The following is a 12,846-nucleotide window of genomic DNA, read 5'->3' on the forward strand; positions in this document are numbered from 1 at the left end:
AGCTAGCAAGCGAGCCCTCCAAGTACAGAAGGAAGGTGGCTCTGGACTAATCCATTGTTGAGTAATACAACCCCGCAAAATTGCCATGGAAATAAATATCAGATTTCTCTTTTCATCTATCAATGTAGCCGAGGACACCCCTATCAGTACTATCTCCGCTGTTAATTCTACTGAGAATCCAAGTAATAGAGAAAGAAAAGATTGAATTGTAGATAGCAATGGGGTTAATTGTGGACAAAAAAAAACATATGAGCTGCATCCGCAGCAAACAGGCCACATCTACTGCATGATATACCATCTGTTGTTCCCCATTTAGAAATTTTTGCGGGGGGAATAATATAGGTCGAAGAGTGCCATATAGTGCTGTGTGCAGGAGTAGTGTGGCTCACTGGTTAGAGGCGGCAGGCCTGAGAGCAGAAGTCAGCCTGGGACCAGGGTTCAATTCCCGACGCGGCAGGGTCGTGGACCTTGGTCAGCGGACTCGATAATTCTCGCTTCGGTGCTTACTCTAATCAGGGGTTCCACTCGGCAACTCTGGGCATTAGCTTGCCTAATCTCCACAACGGCCCCACCAATTCCGGGGATGCCTGGCTCCACCTTGGGGACTCCCAGCAAGGGACCATCCCACAGGGAAAGCCAGGACGGGTTCCCCAGAGTTATACAGCGCCGGGACGCCCCGTTGCTGGGGCAGCTGTGCGCTTTACAAGTATACTACATTTACATTTACATTTACCTGTCAAAAGAATAGAATTGGCCAAAAAAATAGAGTCCTCTATCATAATGTTGTCAGAGCCCAACTTCTCGGCCCATCTCTGTTGAACAGTCAGTATGTCGTCTGAACATAGAGAAATTAGTAAATTATAGAAAAAGCCAATCCTTCTTTTACTGTACAAACTGTCAATCAAAGGAATCTTCTGTAAACCAGAGTGTTCCAGAGGTGTTAGAGTGTTAAGAAAGCTATGCAACTGAAAGGTACTTAAAATAATCAACATGTGTCAAATTGAACTTAAGTTGAAGGTCTGAAAAGGATGTCATATGGTTAATCTGCCATAAGTCACCAAGGTAATTAATACCACAGTTGCGCCATCTCATCATTACAGAATCTCTAAAGATAGGAGGAAAAATGTGTGGTGAGTTCAAAGGGCTGTATCTCAAAAATTTTAGAATCCCTACATGATGCCTGATTAATTTCCAGGCCCGAAACGCTGCTTTCAAGGTCTTAAATTTAGTTTTTTTGTACTAGCTGGGTTCTACGTTTTTTAGCACACAGCCACGAGCCTCGACCCCTAATGCAAACTCATATATAGATGGAGCATGTGATTCTAAGATTTGGGCCTTAGCACCAATTATTAAAGGAGTAATAAACTGTAGTACAGACGCAAGATAATAAAACATGAAGTGTGGAATACCCCATCCCCCCCTTGCCTTCGGAAGAATCATCTTTTTGTATGCTCTACGCTGACGTTTATATCACCGCAAAAATCTCGCAGCCATCCTCTCCAATTGTTTAAAAAAAATAGGAGGGAATTCGAGGGGTATAATTCTGAATAGATATAACAGTTTCGGCAGTATCAACATTTTAAGCACATTATTCCTCCCATATAAAGACAGATGCAGGTGATCGATACGTTCCAGTGTGGAATTAGCTTTTTTAAGAACTGGGTTGAAGTTAAGTTCTGGGATAACAGACAGTGGAGTTGTGATCTTAATACCCAGATACGTCGCAACAGGTACTGTGTTAAGATGTGCAGGGGGGTTCTGGCCAATAAATAATGTTTGAGTCTTAGACACGTTCAATTTATACCCTGAAAAGACGCCGAACTGAGTTGCAAGGTCTACAATCTTTGGCATTGCCTTTGCTATGTCTGAGGAGATCACCACCACATCATCCGCATAGGCAAGTGCTCTATATGTGGTACCCACAACATCCACTGGAGTTATATCATCCGCTTGATTCAATTCATTGAGAAAGATGTCAATATAGATGGCAAAAAGGAGCGGTGAAGACGGGCACCCTTGTCTTGTACCTCTATAGATAGAAAAGAAGGCAGATTTATTTACCCCAAATTTGATACTAGAAATTGGTGAGTCATACAAAGCTTTCAATGCCACAATCATGCAAGGTCCAAACCCTTTCAAAGAGAGCAGATCCCACAGGTAAGGCCAGGCCACCCTGTCGAATGCCTTCTCGGCATCCAACAGGGTGACCCCTATGTCTGTGTTAGTACACTGTGCCCAGTCATGATCCGTGGTATCCCGATTGGGGATAAACCCATGTTGCCAGCGTGACACTATACTAGAGATCACCCCTGAGATTCGGGAGGCTAAAGATTTTTAAAAGACTTTGCTATCGGCGTTTATTAACGAAATCGGCCTGTAAGAGGCCGGATTGAGGGGAGATTTATCTTTTTTAAGAAACGCCATTATTGTTGATTGTCTCCAAGAAGCTGGAGCCACACCTTTCTGAGCTTCCAGGAAAGTAGCCAACAAATCTTGTTTTAATAGATGTCTAAATAATCTAAAAAACTCCAAAGGGATACCATCAGGTCCCATGGCTTTGCCAACGGCAAGAGAAAGCAAGGCCGTCTCAATTTCCTCCCATGTAATATCGGCATCCATGGTCTGTGCCTGGGCAGTGGTTAGTTATGAGGTATTATCTAGAGTGGTAAAATTCAAAATGGAATCACTAGAATACATTAAGGTATCCTGCTCATAAAGCTTAGAATAGAACTGCCGAAAAACCTCAAGGATTTCCTCAGGTTTATTATGGATCTGGCTGCCTCGTCCTGTATTTCATTAATGATATTAAGGACCTCTTTTTGTCTTATTTGTTTCGCCAGGATCCTGCCCGAGTTTTCCCCCATTTCGTATATCTGTGATCTAAACATTGCCACCTGCTCCGCCAGTTTAGTCGCAAATACCTCATATAGCCTTGCTTTGTGTATGTCTAGGGTGGTTTTAATGTGTCTCTTTGGTAGCTGTGACAGTTCCCTTTGCTTACCTGTGCGCACACTGTGCGTGTCAAGCGGGGTTGGTGTGCATTTTTGTGCAATGAGAGGGCTGGTGTTGCCATATGGCAGCATTTAATTAGCGACAAATGTGTGGGTGCACGTACCTGTTAGGTGAAGGTGAACAATGCAATGGCTTCCAACTGCTTGTGGGTGGGATTGCTCCATCCTGCTGGAGTGTGGAGCAGGGGCATGGTGGGAGTAGTAGTGTAGGCCTTCCACCCCCAGACAGCCCTCCCAGGGAAGATGGTAACCTACCTGTTAGGTGTTTTGTGATACTGCAATGTCTTCCATGTGCTTGTGGGTGGGGGAGTGCTCCATCTTGCTCATCTGGGATAGGTGGGTGCATGGTGGGAGTAGTAGTGCAGGCCTCCCACCCCCAAACAGCTCTCCCAGGCAAGATGGCTACTTACCTGTTATGTTGTTTGGTGTACTGCAATGGCTTCCAAGTGCTTCTGGGTGTGGTGGGTGGGGTGCTCCATCCTGCTGGGGTATGAGCCAGGGGGCATGGTGGGAGTAGTAGTACAGGCCTCCCTCCCCCAAACACCCTCCCACGCAAGATTGCTAACTACCTGTTAGTTTGTTGAGGGTAGTGTAATTGCTGACACATGCTTCTGGGTGAGGTGGGGGAGGGCTCCATCTTGCTGAGGTGTGGGGCAGGGTGCATGGTGGGAGTAGTGGTACAGGCCTCCCACCCCTAAACAGCCCTCCCAGAGAAGATGGCTACCTACCTGTGAGTTTGATGATGGTAGTGTGATGGCTGACACATGGTTCTGGGTGGGGTGGGAGAGTGCTCCTTCCTGCTGGGGTGTGGGACAGGGGGTATGGTGGGAGTAGTGGTACACGCTTCCCACCCCCAAACACCCTCCCAGGCAAGATGACTAGCTACCTGTTGGTTCGTTTAGTGAACAATGCAATGGCTTCCAACTGCTTGTGGGTGGGAGGGAGTGCTCCATCCTGCTGGGGTGTGGGACATGGGCATGGTGGGAGTAGTAGAGCATGTTTTCCCACCCCCAAACAGCCCTCCCAGAGAAGATGGCTACCTACCTGTGAGTTTGATGGGGGTAGTGTGATGGCTGACACATGCTTCTGGGTGGGGTGGGGGAGTGCTCAATCCTACTGGGTTGCAGGACAGGGGGCATGGTGGGAGTAGTGGTACAGGCCTCCCACCCCCAAACACCCTCCCAGGCAAGATGGCTACCTACCTGTTAGTTCATTTGGTAAACAATGCAATGGTTTCCAACTGCTTGTGGGTGGGAGGGAGTGCTCCATCCTGCTGGGGTGTGGGACAGGGGGCATGGTGGGAGTAGTAGTGTAGGCCTCCCACCCCCAGACAGCCCTCCCAGGAAAGATAGCTACCTACCTGTTAGGTGGTTATTGATACTGCAATGGCTTCCATGTGCTTGTGGGTGGGGAAGTGCTCCATCTTGCTCATCTGGGGTACGATAGTGCATGGTGGGAGTAGTGGTACAGGCCTCCCACCCCCAAACACCCTCCCAGGCAAGATGGCTACCTACCTGTTAATTTGTTTGTTGAACAATGCAATGGCTTCCAAGTGCTTCTGGGTGTGGTGGGTGGGGTGCTCCATCCTGCTGGGGTGTGGGCCAGGAGGCATGGTAGGAGTAGTAGTGCAGGCCTCCCACCCCCAAATACCCTCCCAGGCAAGATGGCTAACTACATGTTAGTTTGTTGAGGGTAGTGTCATGGCTGACACATGCTTCTGGGTGAGGTGGGGGAGGGCTCCATCTTGCTGAGGTGTGGGGCAGGGTGCATGGTGGGAGTAGTGGTACATGCCTCCCACCCACAAACTCCCTCCCAGGGAAGATGGCTACCTACCTGTTATGTTGTTTGGTATACTGCAATGGCTTCCAAGTGTTTATGGGTGTGGGGGTGGGGTGCTCCATCCTGCCCGGGGGTGGGCCAGGGGGCATGGTGGGAGTAGTGGTACAGGCCTACACCCACAAACACCCTCCCAGGGAAGATGGCTACCTACCGGTTAAGTCGTTTGGTGTACTGCAATGGCTCCCAAGTGCTTCTGGGTGTGGTTGGTGGGGTGCTCCATCCTGCTGGGGTGTGGGCCAGGGGGCATGGTAGGAGTAGTAGTGCAGGCCTCCCACCCCCAAGCACCCTCCCAGGCAAGATGGCTAACTACATGTTAGTTTGTTGAGGGTAGTGTAATGGCTGATACATGCTTCTGGGTGGGGTGGGGGGAGGGCTCCATCTTGCTGAGGTATGGGGCAGGGTGCATGGTGGGAGTAGTGGTACAGGCCTCCCACCCACAAACTCAGTCCCAGGGAAGATGGCTACCTACCTGTTATGTCGTTTGGCGTACTGCAATGGCTTCCAAGTGCTTCTAGGTGTGGTAGGTGGGGTGCTCCATCCTGCTGGGTTGTGGGCCAGGGGGCATGGTATGAGTAGTAGTGCAGGCCTCCCACCCCCAAACACCCTCCCAGGCAAGATGGCTAACTACCTGTTAGTTTGTTGAGGGTAGTGTAATGGCTGACACATGCTTCTAGGTGGGGGGAGGGCTCCATCTTGCTGAGGTGTGGGGCAGGGTGCATGGTGGGAGTTGTGGTACAGGCCTCCCACCCACAAACTCAGTCCCAGGGAAGATGGCTACCTACCTGTTATGTCCTTTGGTGTACTGCAATGGCTTCCAAGTGCTTCTGGGTGTGGTGGGTGAGGTGCTCCATCCTTCTGGGATGTGGGCCAGGGGGCATGGTGGTAGTAGTGGTACAGGCCTCGCTCCCCACACAGCCCTCACAGGGAAGATGGCTAACTACCTGTTAGTTTGATGAGGGTGATGTAATGGCTGACACAGGCGTGTGGGTGGGGTGGGGAGGGCTCCATCCTGTTGGGCTGTGGGCCAGGGGACATGGTGAGAGTGGTAGTGCAGGACTCCCACCCACAGATACCCTCTCAGGTAAGATGGCTACCTACCTCTCAGTTTGCTGAGGGTAGTGTAATGGCTGACACATGCCTCATGGTGGGGTGGGGGAGTGCTCCATCTTGCTGAGGTGTGGGGCAGGGTGCATGGTGGGAATAGTGGTACAGGCCCCCTCCCCCACACAGACCTCACAGGGAAGATGGCTATCTACCTGTTAGGTGAATATTAACAATGCAATGGCTTCCAACTGTTTCTGAGTGGGAGGGAGTGCTCTATCCTGCTGGGATGTGGGCCAGGGGGCATGGTGGGGGTAGTAGTGCAGGTTGCCTATGCTCAGCTCTCATGGTAATTTTGCTAGCTACGTTTAGGGTACATGGGAGTGAGTGAAGGTTGGATTTGTGAGACAGGTTTTTGTGGGTGTGTGGTGCAGATGGATGGGATATGTCTTGGGTGGTGTGGGGTTTTGGTTGTGCAAGACAGTACATATCAATATGTTGGTTAACATTTGTTTGTACTTACCAGCGTCCACTCCCCTGGATACTCCTGTGAGACTCTGGGGATGCAGTATGGCAAGCACCTTCTCCTCCCATGGTGTGAATGTTTTCGGTGGGATGGGAGGGCCACTGCCAGTCCGGTTAGCCAGCTCCCTGTTCTTGCTCCTCCTCTCTTTGAGAACCCTCTTGAGGTCATGCCACCGCTTCATGATCTCCTTCTTGGATCGCGAGGTGGTCCCTACTGCATTGACCCTTTGTACTATCCTTTCCCACATTTGCGTCCTTGTGGCTAATTGTGTCTGTTGGACCAGGCTACCAAATAGTTGTGGTTCCCCTCTGACTATCTCATTTACCATGACTGTCAACTCACTCACTGAGAATTTGAGCATTTTATGTGTGGACATGGTGTGTGGTGTGCAAAGTGTTTGTGGGTGCAGGGGTGTGGGTGGTGGGTGTTGTGTTGGTGTGTGAGGTGTGTTATGTGCTGGGGGCTTGTTAGTGCTGGTGCGATGGGGGTGGTGGTGCCGTTGAGTGTGCTGTGTTATTTTGCCTCTCCTCTCAGATCTGGTGTATGCCCTTCTCTTCTGTGGTGTTGCAAAGGATTGTGGTCAGTGAAGGGGCTGGTTTTATACTCAGCTATGTGGGTGTGTCCAAATGGGGGTTTGCTGTCAGGTGTGTTGTGGGTGTTGTCCTGAGAATTGTATGTTTCAGTTCGGCATGTATTTGTTTCATTAGGATGTTTTTTGTGTCCTTGGGGGGCATGTCTACTTTGATTTGTGCAATGTTTGGCATTATTGTGGGGTTTTAGCATTGTCCGCCATGTTTTGTATGGATCGTCCGCTGCGGTTACTGTGCTGCAGCTCTTCCGCTGGCTCTCCCAATCACTGCAGTGTGCGACCGTGGCGGTCAGGAACAGCGGATCGTACCGCAGGTCCATCGAGGATATCCTAATTTCTCGTGCGGTGTCTCCGCTATGCTTGCAGTGGGTTGTAGATTCTCCGCTACGTTTCCGAGCGCCACGGTTGGATTTTAGACATCACTGCTGCATCGGGCGTTTTTTCTTTGCCCGCTTCCGCCGCGGTCGGTCTTTTTTGGCTGTTGTTCCTAATTTGACTGCCGGTTTTTTCACGGTCCCAGCGGGCGGTTGTTTTCCGCTTCGATGGCGGTTGGGGTGCTTTTCCGAACGCCATTCTAATGGGCCCCATAGGCTCTAAAAAAAACTCTCACTAAATAGACAAGTCCGTTCATGATGTGCCAAAACCATTGAAATCTGACAGTCCCTATGGGTTCACCCAATTATAGGTCTGATTACAATGTTGGTTGGAAAGCCTCCGACCGCTGGTCAGAGGCTTTCCGACTGACATAGTAGGTTTAATGTCCAACCGCTGTATTTTAATGATGCCGATCGGAGTTTAAACTAGCCGGGGGATCCGACGCTCAAGGATCCAATCGGCTAGTTGGAGTGGCCTTCTAATCCCTTAAGGACGGCATTTCCGCCGTTGGGATTATGATGGTGGTTTCTGACAGCTGACATGGAAAGTCTGTCTGAAAGCGACTTTGGGGGCCCCTAACAGGGCCCCCTGGCCCTCTGCTTAGTGGCAGGGAGGCGCTTATGGTCCCCCCTTAAAAATCCCTGCACCGGTGCCTGCCACATAGTGCAGGGATTTTCACAAGCTCCCATTTCTCAATGGGAGCTTGTGCTGTGGGCAGTTTCCGCTTGCCGCACACGCTCCCATAGCGAAATGGGAGTTTGCAACCGCACCATGTGCAGTCACATTGTACTCAGGTGTGCGGAACCCCCGACCTATGGTCGGGTGGTACCATCAACGAAACGGTGTTGGTCGGAGGCAACTCCAACCAACCTCATAATCCAGCCCTATGTTGTTAAAATGCCCTATGGGTGCCCCCTTATGACAAAAACTACCTCCATTGCTAGGACCAACATTTTGCCATGGTATCCCCTTTTGTCCAAATATTACATACAATATGCCAGTGCCAGAATTTCCTGAATACTGTTTTTCTTGCACTGTGGAGGCCCCTTATGTTAAAGGTTATGTCTGATATGTCAAGGACCACATTTTGTCATGGATGGCCCCATAACCTTGCCAAAGTGGTCTTCCCATATGCCAAGAATTTCCTCCAATGTGCCATCACAGCCACGTTGCCACAGGTGCCAACTATGTCAAGAATTTCCTTGAAAGAGGCCAGCACTGGCATTTTTTCATGGGTGCTCCATGCCAAAGGTTACCTACAGAGTGCCAGCAGTAGCATTTTGCTAAGGGTATCCCATATGCAAGTATTGCTTCCAGTGCCAATATTTTGTCAGGAGTGCTTCTATAAGCTAAGAAACATGCCAGGTCCAACAGCGAATTTGCAAGCATAACAACACATGCTCACTTACATTAACTTATTCACACTCACTCTATCATCAGCATTGACGTGCACTCATTCATTTTCACCTACTGTCATGCAATCACGCTCATCCTGACTCACTAATTTGCAATCTGTCATTCTTTCTCTGAATCACATATACTTACTTACTCACTCATTTTGACACACACACATCCACAATCTTATAGACAAACATACATGCTCACATCTAAACACGCTCTCCCACCCAAACTCACTCTCACCCACATGCACGCACACATCATACATCAAACAATGTTATTCTTCTTATCTAAGATGCCAGTGAAGGTCCAGAACTTGCTGCTCTACTTTTTATTGCACTAATAGTGAATAATAAACTATTATTCACTAATAATTTAATGAACCCGCATCTGATCTGCAATAGTGTGTGCTGGCCATAGACGAAAACTGTGATGTTGTGGGGTGTAGCGCTGGAGCCGGATCCATGGTCTCATACAGGGAGGCGGCCATTATGTTGATTATGGCGCCCGAGATGGGCCCACCTGGATGGGGCATTGTGACAGTCGTCGTGCTTTCCGATCATGTGCACTTTGTGCACTACTCTTTCTTCGTCGTCATCATCCATGTCGCTGGGCTCTCCACTGTCCTCTAGCACCATGTTGACCACTTGTTGGGGCTTCCAGTACTTGTTTGACCTGCAGACTTTTTCAAAGTGATAGAATCGTCCACATCCTGAGCATCGTTTTCCCCTCGCCGGACACTCCGCTGCTTTGTGAAGTGGTCCTCCGCAGTACCCGCAAGTCTTCGCTTGCCCTGGGGACACGGTCCCTGTTTCTTTCTTGCACCATTGAGGTGCTGATTTAGTCGTTACGACGTTCACGGGTTCCGTCTTGACTGGGGACGGGAGTGCAGCCTCCATGTGAGCCGCTCGGGGCTTTGAGAGTACCTTGGTGCGACCAAGTGTCAGTATGTCCTTTAGTGGCTTCCCTGACTCCTCTAGGAGCCTTTCTCGGAGCTTCGCTGATGCACACCCTTGAATTACTTGCCCCCTGGTTTCTTCCGTCTCATTGCTGAACCCGCGCGTAGAAGCTAGATTCTTGAGCCAGGCGTTGAAGGTATCAAGTGATTCTTTGGGGAGTTGGCGCGCTTGTCGAAAAAGGAACCGTTCGTATCTTGGTTTGCCATTGGTTTAAAGTATCCGTTGAGGGCATTGTTTAGCGTGTGATGAGTCTTGGGCATGGCCTCTGCAAGCGGTTATATTGTGGATGTCCTTACCCACCAAATGTAATAGCATGGCCATCTTTTGGTCCTTATGGACCTTCGTAGCTTCGAAAAAGATGAGCAAGCGTTCCACCCAGTATTTCCACTTTGGGGCAAGTGCAGATGGGGAACCTTCCACTACAAATGGTTCAATGGGGGGAATTGTGGACATGATGACACTCTGCTGTCCCTTGCTAACGTGTCCTCTTCACTGCCGTGCGTTCTTTCGCAATCCTGAGGCTGGGAACGTTCACCCTGTCTACCCAGCACCGCTGGTCCGCTGAGGCACTGGCCCGCAGATTTGTGCACTGCTCTTCCCCTTATCCGGTTGCCCTGCCCACTGGTGCACACTAACGTCTTCTCCTCCTCCTGATTTCTCTTTTTCTGGTGTCCTCCTCCCCTTCTAGGGCCAAGGCATGGTGGAGGCTTGTGCAATCTAGACTGCTGATTGCAGCCGCGAGATCCAGGCACACATGGCAGCGTGGAGCGGGACCTCACACGCATGAGTAGTGAGAGTGCACACTCGCCAACACGACCTTGCACCGACACAGCACTATACATGTGGCAGGGGCTTCAAGCAGCATGCATCCGTGGGCAGTCGGCAGCATCTGTGTGCAGGGACCGGACCTTCACGCAGCGTGATACGCCGCACTCCAACAGGTCTGAGAGCACCGTGGCACAAGCACTGCAAGGTCGGTAAAATGCCTTCGCGGCCGCAACTCGGTGAGAAGACGGGGCATGCCCACCCTTGTGGCCAGCTGTTATGTTGACGGGGTCGCGGTAGGTCGCAACCTTGTCTGTTGAGGTGGGTTGACTGTAAGGGCAGCTGGGGGCCGAACAAAAGACAGGAGCCTGTGGTATGCTTGCGTGGCTAACGCTGCAGTGTGCCCAACTGGCTTCACGTACGCACGCCACTCTTTATTTTAACTTGGGTCACATGACCCTACATGGCGTACCCATTACGTCATGGGTAGGACACAAAATCACCCACCTTCATTGATCAGCCAAGCATCTGTGTCCATTTAATCCGGTATGTCAGTCATTCCTGGGAACAGGTAGTGCCACATAAGACCAGAAGGACTTTGTCTCCATCTACAGATAACCAGGCCTTCCATTGCAGAATCCAGGTGTAAGCTATAGGCCTCCACATATATTGCTAATTATTGATGTGACTGAACTCAAAGTACTCACCAATTTTGATTTCTCGTTAGATAAGTTTGTTTTTAAAGAGGCACCTCAAGCAGTTACGCTATGTACTAAGAAGTAACTAATGGTTTGGAAATTGTAGGAAAGAGGGAATGAAGTGAAAAGTAGAGGGAGAGAGAAGAGAGAGAGAGAGCGAGCAAGAGAGAGAGAGAGAGATGTATCCATGCATGGTATGGGTGCTCTGAGGTGCTGAAGTCTATTTTTTCTTGTTAGCACAGCTACTGGGTTGCACAGTCTTAAACCTTTTCCCTTTTCTTTGGGGTGCAGGCCTGCTGTTTAGAATTCGATATAAATCGCCCAAAAGGGTGTATTCCTTCAGTTTTCTGAAGCCTCTACAGAGGCAAGGACACAGAAGAGGCTGGTGGAGAGCTTCACCAATATCACAACGAGAGCCCTACCATTATCAGGTACTCGAAACCCTGCACGTCTTATCAGAAAAGCCAAACCACGTGACTTTGAGTTCAGACTGAAGATGTCACAATGACACCTAGCACAGATATGGCAAAATGTGAGGTCATAAGAATAGATGGCATTTGAATGATCTAGATAAATGACTCACATTGCCTATATTGCCTGTGTTCACAAAAATCTCTCGTAGATTAGAGACAAGGTCTGGCATTCAATTGTACTGTTAATGATGAGCACAGTTAAATGTCTCACTGAGAAAGTGCTCACTTGCTTTTGTCTCACTGAGAAAGTGCTCACTCGCCTTTGAATTGTTAGCTTAATGCTTGTCGGAGCTTCACATAAATTAATTATGCCTAATTTTCTCTCCCTGTGTAGTATTTGATTTACAGGCCCTGTGCACACATAGTGCGCTTTACTAGGGACTTACCAGTAAATCAAATATGCCAATCATGGATAACCAAACATAATCACAATTTACACAGGGACCACTTGCACTTTAGCTCTGATCAGCAGTGGTAAAAGTGCCAGAGTCTGAAAACCAACAAAACGAAGTCCAACATACAGTCAAAATGACAGGATGTAGTGGCAAAAAGACAGGGGAAACCACATCAACGATGCCAGTTCTAACATACTCCAACAGAATTGGATGTGCCAAATGTTGCCTTGTTGCATTGTTAAATCCCTATTCTTGCCCAATGCCTGCCGTCAAACCATTGTCCCTTCCAAGGCTCTTTGTAAAAATCGTGGCACAAAGAACAATTGCAAAGATCAATTTAAACTTAACAGAATAGCTTTAAAGCTTGGAGCTACCATGTCTAGAAGCTTTCTTGACTGCGACTTCTTGGATTTCCCTGTCCATGTTTTCTTTCTTCTCAATCCAAGAAATGAGAGCAGCCATTTTAGCCTTCAAATTAGGCTCTTCAAGGTGGCCCGTGCCCCCACGCATCAGGGCCTTCGCATTTGATGTAATTGGCCCCATTCTGAATTAACTGTTTAACATCTCAGTCTTTATGTCATCCATTTCTCAAGCCTGGAAATATGCCCAAGTCATCCATTTATTAAAAAAACTTCTACTCACCCTGAGGTATCAGCAGACTCGTCTCTCTATGAAAACCTCAAGTTTCAATTGCTCCTTCTAAATCACAGTCTGGATTTAGGCCACAGAATACTGAAGAATCGGCGTTGCTTGCAGTATCAAAGCACATTAATAAAG

The sequence above is a fragment of the Lissotriton helveticus genome, chromosome 3_1 (assembly GCF_964261635.1).
Source record: "Lissotriton helveticus chromosome 3_1, aLisHel1.1, whole genome shotgun sequence".
NCBI classification, from domain to species: domain Eukaryota; kingdom Metazoa; phylum Chordata; class Amphibia; order Caudata; family Salamandridae; genus Lissotriton; species Lissotriton helveticus.